We start from the raw sequence: 13,407 nt of genomic DNA, 5'->3' as shown, positions 1-13,407 counted from the left end.
CTTGAAAGGGCTCCCACTGGCCAAAGATGGATTAATTTCAACATCAACAGAACAAGGAATATGGTAAAGTGAAATAGATCTACTTTATAAAAATCCGTGTGTTCCATAATGGTGCATTTTCAAAATCACTGGTTTCCTTTGCAAGTTGTGAGGGTAGCAACTCACGGCTGAGAAAATAAACAAAAAGAGAGAAAAAATTTTAAGCATTTTCTCTGCCTTTCCGGTATGGACTGCACTTCAAGGTAACCAAACAGGAATTACAAGTCCTTCTTTATGGAGGATTCACAGCTAATAGGAGCAGGAGGAATAAGAGAATTAAAAACTTCCCACTCTGCATCAATTTGCAGCAAAGAACAATCAGAAAATAAAGTTGAAAGTACAATTCCATTTATTATGCCATCCCAGAATATGAAATACATACAAAACCTTTGCTCTGAAACCTATAAAGCATTGCAGACAGACATTAAAGAGCAAAATAAATGGAAAGATATAGCATATTCATGGATTGAAGGATTCAATATTGTCAAAATGGCATTTCTCTCAAAAAATCAATCTGAAGTTTCAATGCAATTCCAATCAAAATCCCAGTAGGACTTTTTGTAGAAATTGACAAACTGATTCTAAAATTTATTTGAAACACAAATGAACTAAAAGAGCCAAAACAGTTTTAATAAAGAACTACAGAGTTGGAGAACTCACACTACTTGATTTTAAGACTGACTATAAAGCCACACTAATCAAAACAGTGTGTTATTAATGAAGGATACACAAATGAATCAAGGGAACAGATTGAGGAGTCCAGAAATAGACTCACACAGAAATGGTCAATTTATTTTTTACAACAATGCAAAGTAATGCAATGGGGGAATATGGTATCTTTTTGATAATACTGCTAGAACAACTGGGTACCATATTGGTGGGGGGGGGGGAAGTTGCAGAATGCTGACCCTTACTTTATACCATACAGAAATATTCCATCAAAATAGATCATAGACCAAACTTTTAGCATAAATCATAGGAAAAAAAAAATCTTTGCAACCTTGGACTAGAACAAGATTTCTTAGTAAGGAACAAAAGGAATAATAAGTGAAAATTTAAAATTGCTTTTTAAAAGCCACGGTCATGTAACAGAGGAAAACATCTGCAGCATGCATATCGGACGAAGGATTTGTATGCAGAATACATAAAGAACTCCTATAAGTCAAAGAAACAAAAAGAGACAAAGATGTGAAGATACTTCACCAAAGAGTTTATACAGATGGCAAATAATAACATGAAAACATGATCAACATCACCAGTTATCAGGAAATACAAATTAAAACTGAAATGAGGTTAAATTAAAATTTATAAGAGCAACCTTCCCAAGGGTTGGCAAGGATGTAGAACCATTATAAGGCTCATAAACTGATTCTGTGAATGTAAAATGGTACAACCACTTTGAACAAGTGTTATGCCGTTTCTTTAAAATTTTCCATGTATTCATAATACACAACTCAGACACTTCACTCTCCAGTATCTGTTTATCCAGGAGAAATAAAACTATGCCCACAAAAATATCTGTACTATAAGTAATTTTATTCATTATAATCCAAATCTGTAAGCAACTCTAATGTAGACCAAGGAATGAATATACAAAATGAGTAAATCGACAAAATGAGGGCTGCCTATATAATAGAATGGTTGTGAGCAATAAAAAAAAACAAACTAGTAATACATGCAGTTGCACAGATAATTATCTAAATCATACTCACTGAAGGAAGCCAGACACAAAAGAATACATATCATATGACTCAATTTATTAAAAATTCTAGAAAATGCAAAAAAAAATCCCTAGCGACAGAAAATAAATTAATAGTTGCCTGAAAGCTGGGACTAGAGGGAGAGAATGACTACAATATGAGACGAGGGAACTTTTCAGGGTGATAGAAATGCTCTGCATCTTAATTGTGGTGGTGGTTTCACTGGCACATCCCTCTTTTAAAACTCACTGAACTACACATTTCACATGAGCACAGTTTAGTACATACAAACTACACCTAATTTAAGTTTTTTTTAAAGATTTTTACCAAAGCAAAAACACACAAAAATCTGACAATCTGTGTGAACCCATTCATGTGAAGTGAAAAAAAAAAAAAGAAAAATAGCATGGTAATAGAACAGTTGCTATCTTGGAAGGCAAGTGCACACACAATGACTAGGTAACTTCTGGGGTGCTAGAGATGTTGCTGTCTCTATCTGAGTAGTAGTTACATGGACAGTTCATCTTCCTAGCATTCAATGAGCACTTAAGTCAGGCACTTTTGCTCTATTTCTGTTACTTCAATAAACAAATAAAAAGTAGAGGACTGTTAGAAATTAGCAGACAATAACCAAATGCAACGTATCAATATTGTACAGCATGCGATCTGAAAAACTCAATGGTAAAAAATTTATACAGAATGGAAGAAAACTGAACATGAACTACTTATTAGATATTAAAGAATCATCATTCACTTCATTGTGTGTGTACTATAGTTACAGCCCTTATCTGTTAAAGAAACATAGAAGAGTACTTATAGGTGAAAGGAGATGATGTATAGGATTCACTTTAAAGCAATGGTCCCTAACCTTTTTGGCACCAGAAACTAGGTTCGTGAAAGACAATCTTTCCACAGACGAAAGGCTTGGGAATGGTTTCAGGATGATTCAAGTGCATTCCATTTATTGTGTACTTTATTTCTATTATTATTACATCAACTTCACTTCAGATCATCAGGCATTAGATCCCGGAGACTGGAGACCCCTGCTTTAAAGTATTTCAGGACAAAAATATGTATAGTCATCTCTATTTTTAAAAAAAGTAAAACAAACAAAAAAAAGGAATGTAAAGTGAGGGTAAAGCTCAGGGATGGAGCAGAGGGTCGGAGAATGTGTGCCGATATCTATCATGCATATGACCAAAATCCTATTCTTTGCACTCTGAAGATCAAAATGTTCACATCAAAATGGCTGCATCAGAATGTCCTGCTTCAGAACACACATCGCAAGAAAGGTCTCAGGGGCCCAGAAACATGACAAGCAGGAACAGAATGAAATTTAAGAGAGTCCAATTAGGTTCTGAATGACAGCAAGGCAGATATATGATGACAAACAGTGCCCTTCCTTCCTCCGGAGACAGGTCTATTTTGAGCCCAAAGTGAGGAAAGGGAGTGCATGTTATCCAGGGGATTTCACCATTGTCCTTCTGGTCCCGTTATCACCAACTGAGAAGCCTACCCAGGTATTAGGAGGGGGAGAACACAACAGGAAGCAGAAAACAGATTCTGATGGTATCAGTCAGCATCTCAGCAGACAGAAGTCACATTTGACTGCAACTCTGAAGACAATTAAGTATAGGAACTCCTTTCAGAGGTGCAGGTAGAGTCACAAGTTAAGGATGCTGAGATACCTGGGACTACCTACCTGCAGCATGAGCTCTTTACTTCCCTTAGCCTAAAAGAGCAAAGGAAGGCAATGTGTCACCAGAGCCTCATGAGATAAGTGAGGCTGCAGCTACCACCAAGAGCTGGAGACGTGGAGGGAAAGGCAGGCTACACGGAAAATGCCCTCCCACCTCTTTCTCTCTTTCTGTCACCTCATCTATTTCCAGGATCTCCCAGTGACTGAAACAAACCAGAAACTGCAGTCATGGCAGCCCAGGTGATACAGTCTACTGAGGTCAGTCTCCTGGGTCAAAGAGCGGGGAAGAGCAAGTTGTCTAATAGACCAGGAGGCAGAGGATGGAGAATTCCTCCCATGGAGTAGATAAGGTCTTCAAATCTGCAAAGAGAACTTACGGCCATTTTATAAAACCTCTAATTCAGCTGGACCTAAGGCTTCAGATCCTTAGTTGAAATGGGAATATTTCTAAGCATTTTACAGGTGGCCTGAGAACAAGTAATCAAAGATTGTTTCACAATTATATACAAGAACATTCCATTAAGTAGCTCCGCCTGCTCAGACTTGGACTTGTAAATTAAAAACTTTTCTTCTACACAAAACACTTCCAAGTTACATGGACAGAAAAGTAGAGAAAGCTGGTTGTATTTTCCATGGGGCTTTAACCATCATTCTATTAAAGAAAAGTCAGAGTCAAGTTACCATGGGTGGAAACCCAACTCCAAGGACTGATGGGGAGGAGCATCACCTTGTGAGGCTAAGGATGGAATCCTTCTTCTGGCCAATTGGCCCCTGAAGGACTGACCTTTCCCTGCCCTCTGATGGGCAACTCCTGTCACTGCTACCCTTACTCCCAGGGGCGTGTGGGACTGTTTTGCTACTGACACCAATGCCGCTTCCTCCCACCAGGGGCTTTGCATCAGATGTGCCCTCTACACTTAACATGCTTCTCTCCATTCTCCTGCAAACTCCTACTTCCATCTCAACTCTCACTTCCCAAGGAAAGCTTTGCCAGCTTCCCTAATGAGCTCAAAAACCCCAAGGCACACTCCTGTAAGACCCAGAACATTTTCTTCATGGAAGAACTTTCACGGCATGACTCTCTGTCTTACCTGGCTGAATAGTTAGTTTCACATGGTAAGGACTGTGTGTGCCTTCGTGTACCATCATATTTTGGGGACCTCATGTACTATCTGGCTCATAAGTGAAAGTGAAAGTGAAGTTGTTCAGTTGTGTCCAACTCTTAGTGACCCCATGGACTGCAGCCTACCAGGCTCCTCTGCCCATGGGATTTTCCAGGCTCATGGGAGGCACCAATTATTGATGAATGAATAAGTCTTCACTACAAGAGAACATTCTTCCATTCAAGGAAGAGTCTGAATTTTGTTTTATTCTTTTAATAACGTAATACTATAGGCTGGTTTTTTGTCCCCAGAACTAAATTACTGGGAACTCTCAATTAGCTGATAGTTTCTACCCCATTTTCTTATATCTTGTATAAGAAAATAATATTTAATGAGGTTTTTTAAAAATAATGTTTAAATTATGCTTAAGATTCACATATATCCAACTTAATCTCATAGACTGTAATTTATATAACTGCTGTTTTAAGAAATTGCTTATAAGTACTCCAGAAAAGAAAAAAAAAAAACAAAACACATATCCTGGGTCCTATTTACTAACGCAGGAAGTTAGCCACACAATTCTTTAAAGGTTTTCAAGAGGAGCTGAAACCCAAAGGACTTTAGAATTCTCAATTAATCTAGAATGAGCGGGTATATTCTGGATAAGTGAGGTTTTATTGGAACTCAAGTCCAGTTTTAAAAAAGGTCTTAAAACTTTTATTCTAATAGTAAGCAATAAATTCTTCTATGATTTCAATGCTTAAATGCTTCTTTTATGACTAATAAAATCGGTCAAATTTCCATTTTGTTTTATATCCAGTTCAGAATCTACTTGTCACATGTGTCAGGAGCTATATATTCGTGTATCCTGTGTGGTACCGTATTTATCTCTGAATCCCCATAAAGTTTAGTTGAGCAGACTGCACTTAGACATACTCAGAAAGGGTGCAGTGAATGAATGAGAAGAGAGTAGAAAAGGAAGCTGACATTTGTTGAACACCTTATGTCATGTCGCAGCTGCTATGCAAGGAGTTTTACATAACAACGACAAAGCTTAGTAAGTTTTATGTCAGGAAAGTGGAAATCCCTCAGTCGTGTCTGACTCTTTGCAACTCCATGGACTATACAGTCCATGGAATTCTCCAAGTCAGAATACTGGAGTGGGTAGCCTTTCCATTCTCCAGGGTATCTTCCCAACCCAGGGATCGAACCAGGTCTCCCACAATGCAGGCAGATTCTTTACCAGTTGAGCCACAAGGGAAGCCCAAGAATACTAGGGTGGGTGCTACGCTAATGCAGACTCTATACGCGATCTCATGCGATAAGGTAGTTAGCCCAGACACAAAGAGATTAAGTAATTTGTTGAAGGCTACACAGCCAGAGCTGGGATTTGTTTCCAAGCTTTTAGCAGTGGTCATTCTGCCTCCTCTTCCTGTTCTATCTCATTTTAACCTTGACAATACAAGAAGCAGGAAGAAAGTGTTCAAAAACTTCGTCTTCAGACATGAGACCTTTACTATAAATGAAATGTTAAGTAGAGCTCAGTATCAGGCAGAATGAAACAGAGCTGCTCTTAGCTTACCAGGGGGTAAGCTAGATGAACCTAGAATGCCACCCAGCCTCTCCAAGCTCTGACACTGCATTTGAATAAATTCTGGCAATCTCTGCAGCAAAATTTGGTAAACATTATAAATTAAGAAACTGGACTTGAAATACCAAGATTTCCCAAGGTTAATCATCTAATAAACCATGGAGCAGTAACTTAAACCTTGATTAACTTGACTCCAATGTTTATTTACACACGTGGACAGATGGATGTTGCATAATAGTGATTTTTAAAACATTTAAAACTAACTCCAAGTTCTCCTTGTATTTGGACAATTTTCACACAAAAAAAGATTTGGAAGTTTACACATTGTTTCTAAGTTGTCCAATATAAAATACACCAGAAGATATGACTTATTTGTTAAATGAATGATAAAGTGGCAAACACTTGGCAAAACCTCCTGACTACACCAAGTAAATCCTAGACCTAGGATCACAAGTGCAAAAAGGTGTTTTGATGAAACCAAGCTACTTGTATTCTTCTTTCCATGTATATGCTATGCACACATTACCTTGTGGTCAGGCTTCTTTTTAAAAAAGAAAATATATATATATATATATATATATATATATATATACACATATATATATATATATATTCATACATGACCATATTTTCCCACTACCATTCCCAAGTAATGCCCAGTTCTAGAACAACTTTGGGTTACAAATACAGTATGAATACAGAAAGTAGAAACTTCAAAACCATGTACTAGCCAAACTGCTCTCCCTGCCCCTGTCTCTCCCCTTCCCAGCCCGGCTCTGCTTCTCACTGAAAACCTGCAGTGGGGTGACAGCCATGGTGATTTTCTCCTTCTCCTCCACATCCCTCTTCTGTTCCCTCACTTCACTGTCTATTATTCGGATTCTCCCAAGGTTGAAGAAATTAGGGGTCAGGAGAGCTCTTCCTTGTGCAGCTTCTGTTACAAGCTGGCTCTGCTCTCTCTGGGTCTCTCCTGCCTGGGTATATATCCAGGAGTCATGTCTATATCTGGCAGATAATGAGAGCTCATGTTGAACTCTCCTGAGGGAATTTCCATGGACTCTGCAAAGGTTTCCCAGAGGTTCTAGGTTGTTGTTTGTGACCCTCTTCCTGTGGAGGAATCTGCCTTGGACCTATCCTATCAGTATAGCTGTCAGGATACCTATCAGCATCCTATCCTTCCGTTACCATAATGAACTAGACTCACAGTGATTCCTCCTTGGCTCTCTCCTCTGCAGAGTACATATCTGGTCCCTAGGAAACACATATCTCATGCCCTGAACAAAAATTGGGAAAGCAGGCTAGTTTCCACACAATTGGCCAACCTGTCTTTGCCTTCCTTTCAGATTTCCTAGGGTGAGTCAGACCCCAGTGTGTGGACCAATCTAAATTCCTCAGGCTTGATTCAGACATTGCGCCTCCGGGTCCTCCAAATGCAAGAAGTACAATTCAGAGCTCTCTGATTAGTCCTCTTGATGACCTCCTCTGACCTTGATGTTACAAGACAGTACTCACTACTATTTCTCCCAAAAGGTGATGACAACTCATTGCATGACCACAGGTCTCTCCAAAGAAACTTTGTCTCTAATCTCCTCTTGACTCATATATTCAAAAGCCATGGGGCAGGCTCATGACAGTCTACATATGGAACAGTTGGTCTTTCAATAGCTATTTAACAGCTGCCTCAGTGGAAACTGAGACAAGAAGAAATCCATTGTAACAGCCAGTTCCCTACCTGCCCATACATACATGTGTGTATATGATATTTTATATCATATACATAGTAACAATTCCAACTAGTTAAGGGTGATATAAGAGCCCTGCTGCTGCTGCTGCTAAGTCGCTTCAGTCGTGTCCGACTCTGTGCGACCCCGTAGACGGCAGCCCACCAGGCTCCCTCGTCCCTGGGATTCTCCAGGCAAGAACACTGGAGGGGGTTGCCATTTCCTTCTCCAATGCATGAAAGTGAAAAGTGAAAGTGAAGTTGCTCAGTCATGTCCTACTCTTAGCGCCCCCATGGACTGCAGCCTACCAGGCTCCTCTGTCCATGGGATTTTCCAGGCAAGAGTACTGGAGTGGGGTGCCATTGCCTTCTCCTAGCACTCCCTAATTCAGTAGTAATCATCAGCTCTCACTGATCACTGCTGGTTTGGTGATCACCATCATTATAAAAGACTTTATAACCAAAAGCATACCTTGAGAATTTTCCATTTCATACATTCTCAGATTAGAAACAATAAAATCTATTTGAAATATGCAGACTTAAACTAACATTGCAAAATATTCCTTATACATTAAATTACTCTCAAATTACTAGCTGACAGTGACATCCCTGATAGTGAGTGCCCAGGTCTTCCCTGGTGGCTCAGATGGTAAAGCGTCTGCCAGCAATGAGGGAGACCTGGGTTTGATCCCTAGGTTGGAAAGATCCTATGGAGGAGGAAATGGCAACCCATTCCAGTACTCTTGCCTGGAAAATCCCATGGGCGGAGGACCCCCAGTAGGCTACAATCCATGGGGTCGGAGAGTCCGACACGACTGAGAGACTTCACTTTCTTTACATTTTTCAGCGTTTACAAAAGCCCAGATGGTCAGAAAGAGCTTTACCAAATTTGGATAAAATTTTTAATAAAATGATTTTTAAATATTTTTTTAAACAATCAGCTCAGAGTTATATTCTACAAAGCTACTTAACAGTATTTGCAGCTAACAGAATATGCAATTACCAGAAAAATCTAGCGAAGTCCTAGTTCTTATATCATAAGATGTGAAATAATGTGGGAAAACAATGTAAAAAATTATATATATATATATATATATATATACACACATACACACACACACATATATATATATAAATCACAAAGTGAAAATGAGATATTAAATCTAGTTTGTCCATGTCCATCTGAAATTATTCTGTAAATTGCCTAAGTTTAAAAATAATGATTCTCTAATACACAGTTAAGTCAGATGTCTAACCATCATCCTTTATCTTGGGCTGAAAAAATAAATTTTAGATCTATTCACAATAAAAAATAAGGTACTTCCAGACTCAATCCCTTTTAAGAGTTTTTTCTTCTGTATATACTCAAAGATCTACAACAACTAGATTAATGAGCCAAAAAGTACATTTTAAAAGATTCTCTAAGAGGATCTTATAAAAAGTAGAATTTGATTATGTTTTAGGAGAGGAAATTTCTTTAACCTAGAGGGAGTCAGCAAATGTGAAATCACAAAAAGTATTCAGATTTTTGAAAGGAAAAATGATCTGAGAATCATCTCACCAATGATCTGAGAAGGAGGAGGGGTGAAATTACTTAATTACTCAGAGTAATGAAAGCTAGAGGGTAAAGATGGGGGAAAAACACATAAGATAACTGTTTCACTCGCTTCACTTGGCCTTGATTTAAATCAGAACACTTTCTGCCCTGTATTGCTCCAAACAACTTACCAAAAAGGAAAATATTCTTTCTAAGTAACCCAAAGCTCAAGTAGCAAAAACTGCAATGTTATCATACAGCAATTATGATGCTCTGGTTTATGTTTTAAATAGCTCAGAATTGCATATGCTCACGAAGTGGTCCTGGGTGCAGCAGGAGCTCTTCATTTTAATGCAACACTGATTTTCCCAGCAGTTTTCCTCTGCCACCTCATATCTTTCTTTCATAATCCTACGTGGTCCTCCATAGAAATATCCCTTTAACCATGAACACTCAGGAAAACAACCCCCCGCCCCCATACCCATGGAAAGGCATGTGAAAGAGTCCAGTATCTTTACTTTCTGCAGAACAAGGCAAAAAATATTTCTTTCAGGGTCACCATCCAATTGAGCTGAGTGTTTTAATATTGATACTCTGCAGCAGGTAATTTAATTTGTTTTTAGGAAGGATGAGAATTAAAAGCAACACAAAGAGTAATAATGAATCAGGGGCTAGAATTTTCTCCAAAGTTTGAAACTTTAAATATAGACTCCTTAAATTAGGAAGGGCCTTAACACTGAGGAAATCATTTTGCAGAGGGAAGTGATCCGTCTACAGCCTCCTAGAAGAATGATTCTCTCACCCTAGTCAAGGGTTCTTTCCATGACCATGCTTTTTCCTTTGCCCTTTCCTTCTACTTCTTAATCACTCTGACAAATGCTCAAAGCATCATTTAAATTAGTCCCCTATTCAAAACAACAAGGATTTGCCAAAGGAAGGCAAAGTTTGAGATATAGATTCCAATTAACTACCTCTGATTTCTGGATAACTCAAGTCTTCCAGAAATTGACTCCAGCAGCATGTGCTATTTATTTATACTCAACCCTTTTTCTATAAACAACTTGATATGTTTGTAGAAATATATAAAATGCAACCAGCTAAAAATGAATACAATGGGGAAATTATCACAAAGTGGGGGGAAAGAAAAGGATAAAGCTAGCCTATTAAAAGCACCAACAGTAGGATCTCATGGAAAGGACAAGTATTGATATTCCAAAAGAAATCTCCTGGAGAAACTGTCTTACACCAAGAAAGTAACTTATATAGCTAGTGGCTTGTAGCAAATATCATAAGCAATGCAACAACAGTGACGTATCAGAGGGACTTTCCTGGCAGTCCAGTGGTTAGGGCTCCGCCCTTTCAATGCACAGGGGTGTGGGTTCAATCCCTAGTTGGGGAGCTAAGATTCTACATGCCTCATGGCCAAAAGACCAGAACATAAAAAAAAGTAATATTGTAACAAATTCAATAAAGATTTTTAAAAAAATAGTGACCCACTAGAAATAAGTTGTGGGTTGAAATGAAATGTTAATGAGTTTGTGAGTAGGGATGAGGCACAGATTTGTCTTTTAATGTCTACTATGCAGGTTTTGGGTTTCTGAAGTAGGTCATTCCTGAGCCTTGCAAGGTTAGAAAGAAAAAAAAACTGAAATGAGAAGAAAGAGGAGAAAATTACAGAGTAGGGGGAGACGGAGGAAACAATGACAGGTTGATGTCAACCTAGGCATCATTTGTTAAAGAACCAAAAATAATTTATAGCATCATTGGAGGCTCAAATTCATACATCACCTGAACTTAGTTGCACTTTCGCTATGTTATAATGCAATATAGTGTAAATCAATTGTCTCAGAATTTAAAATTAGAGCCCAATTACCTGTGTAAGGGAATCATAAATCCAACTTGTATTTTTCTAACAGGGTTAACAACTCATGATGCCCGCTTAAACTCGAGAAAATCAATTTTCTGAGCTTAAGAGCAATTGTGTGTTGGTATTTTTTTCACCCTGGTCTACAGCCTCAGGTTGAAAGGCTGAGGGTAACGAATATAGTGATTGGGGGAGGGTAGGAGTCTCGAGTAAAGATAACAAACACAGAGCATTGAATACGTTCAAAACCCAACCACACGCAGGAAAAACAGGAGTGGGGCCACTTACATGTAACAGGCAATCAGAACCTGGACACCTGCTATTCGGTGAAGGAGAAAAGGCGAAACACTCCTACTGTTTTTCCAGTTCAGCAAAAATTTCCCTAGGGCTAAAGAGGAAGATGAAATACTAAGTAAGGGCAGAGCTTGCACTCCTGCTAAGAGCATAACAGACCCGGGCCTGCTTGACTGAGGTCACACTTGCATGAAACCCAGAGTCCCCTCCCAGGGGGATTTGCTGGCCTTCTCTTCTACTGAAAACATCTGAGGGAACACTGCGTGGAGAGCAGAGGGCAGTGGAATAAAGCTGTGGTGATGGAGGCAGAAGCATCAGCAGGAACAGCCTTCAAGGAGGATGGTTCAGCACCGCGGGTGCCTGTTCATATATCCTACATGCCCACCCATGATAGCACACATACATGTATCTACATTCCGACACCAAAATTCCATCTCCATGAAATTCTGCTTGAGAAACAATTGAACCAGGTTGCACACAGACACATACAAGGTTCCTCATTGCAGTGTTGCTTCTAAGAAGTTGGAAGCAGACTAAAAATGCATCAAGGGGAATGATTTAAATAAATTTAAGCAATTTAATGATGTACGTAAATTTAAGCATTTCACCCTACAGGGCAATACTATGCTGGAAATGCAGATGATGATGTAAAATTCTATGGACATGGCACACTGTAAGATAATGTTACAAAAGAGTGTTACTAGATATATTGATTTTGAATGTTGTGTATGTGTGCACAAGTGAAGCAGACAGTCTGAGAGAAAATACCTTCACATATTAGTTAAGGTAATTACTGTGTGGTGGAATGCTAAATCATATTTATTTTTCAAAAAACTTCTCCTGTGGTGTCGGATTTTTGAGTTTTAATTTTACAAAAATGGCAGGTATTCCTTTCATAATCTGAAAAAAAAACCCTACTATAACAGTTTCTATTTTGGATTTTTTTTTATTAATAACGAGGACTAGAGGAAGAGTAGCAATATACAGAAACGGCAAAAGCCCACATGGCCCACGAGGCTTTCCCTGAACAAAGCACTAGCACCAGTCCCAAAAAGGTTTCTGTTTTTACACAAAATTCCACTGACTATACATATTATTGAGAAGGGGAAACAAATGCACCAAAACAAATCATCTGTCCACCTTACCTTTGTATTCTGTAGGTAAAAATACCCCAGTCCGTACTAAGCTTCTGAGAGCAAAGGATGTCCCTCCAAGACCCAAAATACAGCTAGAAATCTTGGCAATTGTGCCTTTCACATTGGGCTTATTAGTGTCTCTGTTTTTGCAAATGGACGTGTAAATCTATTACTTCACAAAGCCAAAGTGCTCTTTTTAAGGCACAGAAAATAGCAAAGTAACATACCAGTAGAACGCATGCTTCTCACTGAGTCATTTCTGTATTTTAGTTTCATCTGCTCTATACCAGGGTAAGATATTTGCAAACTCATAGCAAAAGAATTATAAGGACCTTTGAGACCATCCAATGCAATGCTCTCATTTCTCACAAGAGAAAACTCAGAACAGTCACCAAGTGACTAAAACTGAGGGTCGGCCTCACAGTCTACTGTTTATCACCTCCTCTCCAATTCCAGTCAAAGATACAACTGTGTTTCCCCTTTCTAGAGAATCTGAATATTTCTGTAGCTAATGTTGACATAAATCAGACTTTGTGAGATAGAGAAACAGAAAAGCAGCAAACCTAACATAATACACCAGCTAGCTTTTCCAGATACATCTGAGAGATAGTTTCAATAATGGAAAACACTTCATACACTGCGTTATACAATCCACTCCTGATTCTGTGATAGAAAAAGGTAAAGAGTTCACATGGAAAAGCCATATGGGTCATTCGGTGACATT

General features: G+C 38.7%; 1 protein-coding gene across 7 annotated transcripts in view; it reads right to left on the bottom strand.

Moving 5' to 3' along the window:
* Nucleotides 1–13,407, bottom strand: part of FHIT (fragile histidine triad diadenosine triphosphatase) — a 1,568,898-nt gene that overhangs the window by 948,250 nt on the left and 607,241 nt on the right. The window contains exon 4 of one of the 7 annotated variants that reach the window (XM_060402025.1): nucleotides 11,542–11,641. The exons of the other annotated variants lie outside the window; for them this stretch is intronic. The gene's annotated coding sequence lies outside the window, so the exon portion shown is untranslated. The remainder of the gene's footprint in view (nucleotides 1–11,541; nucleotides 11,642–13,407) is intronic. 7 annotated transcript variants of the gene reach the window in all.

This window comes from Ovis aries, chromosome 19 (assembly GCF_016772045.2).
Source record: "Ovis aries strain OAR_USU_Benz2616 breed Rambouillet chromosome 19, ARS-UI_Ramb_v3.0, whole genome shotgun sequence".
Classification (NCBI taxonomy): Eukaryota; Metazoa; Chordata; class Mammalia; order Artiodactyla; family Bovidae; genus Ovis; species Ovis aries.
Note: the sequence above shows the minus strand (reverse complement) of the source record. Positions and strands in the feature narration are given on the sequence as shown.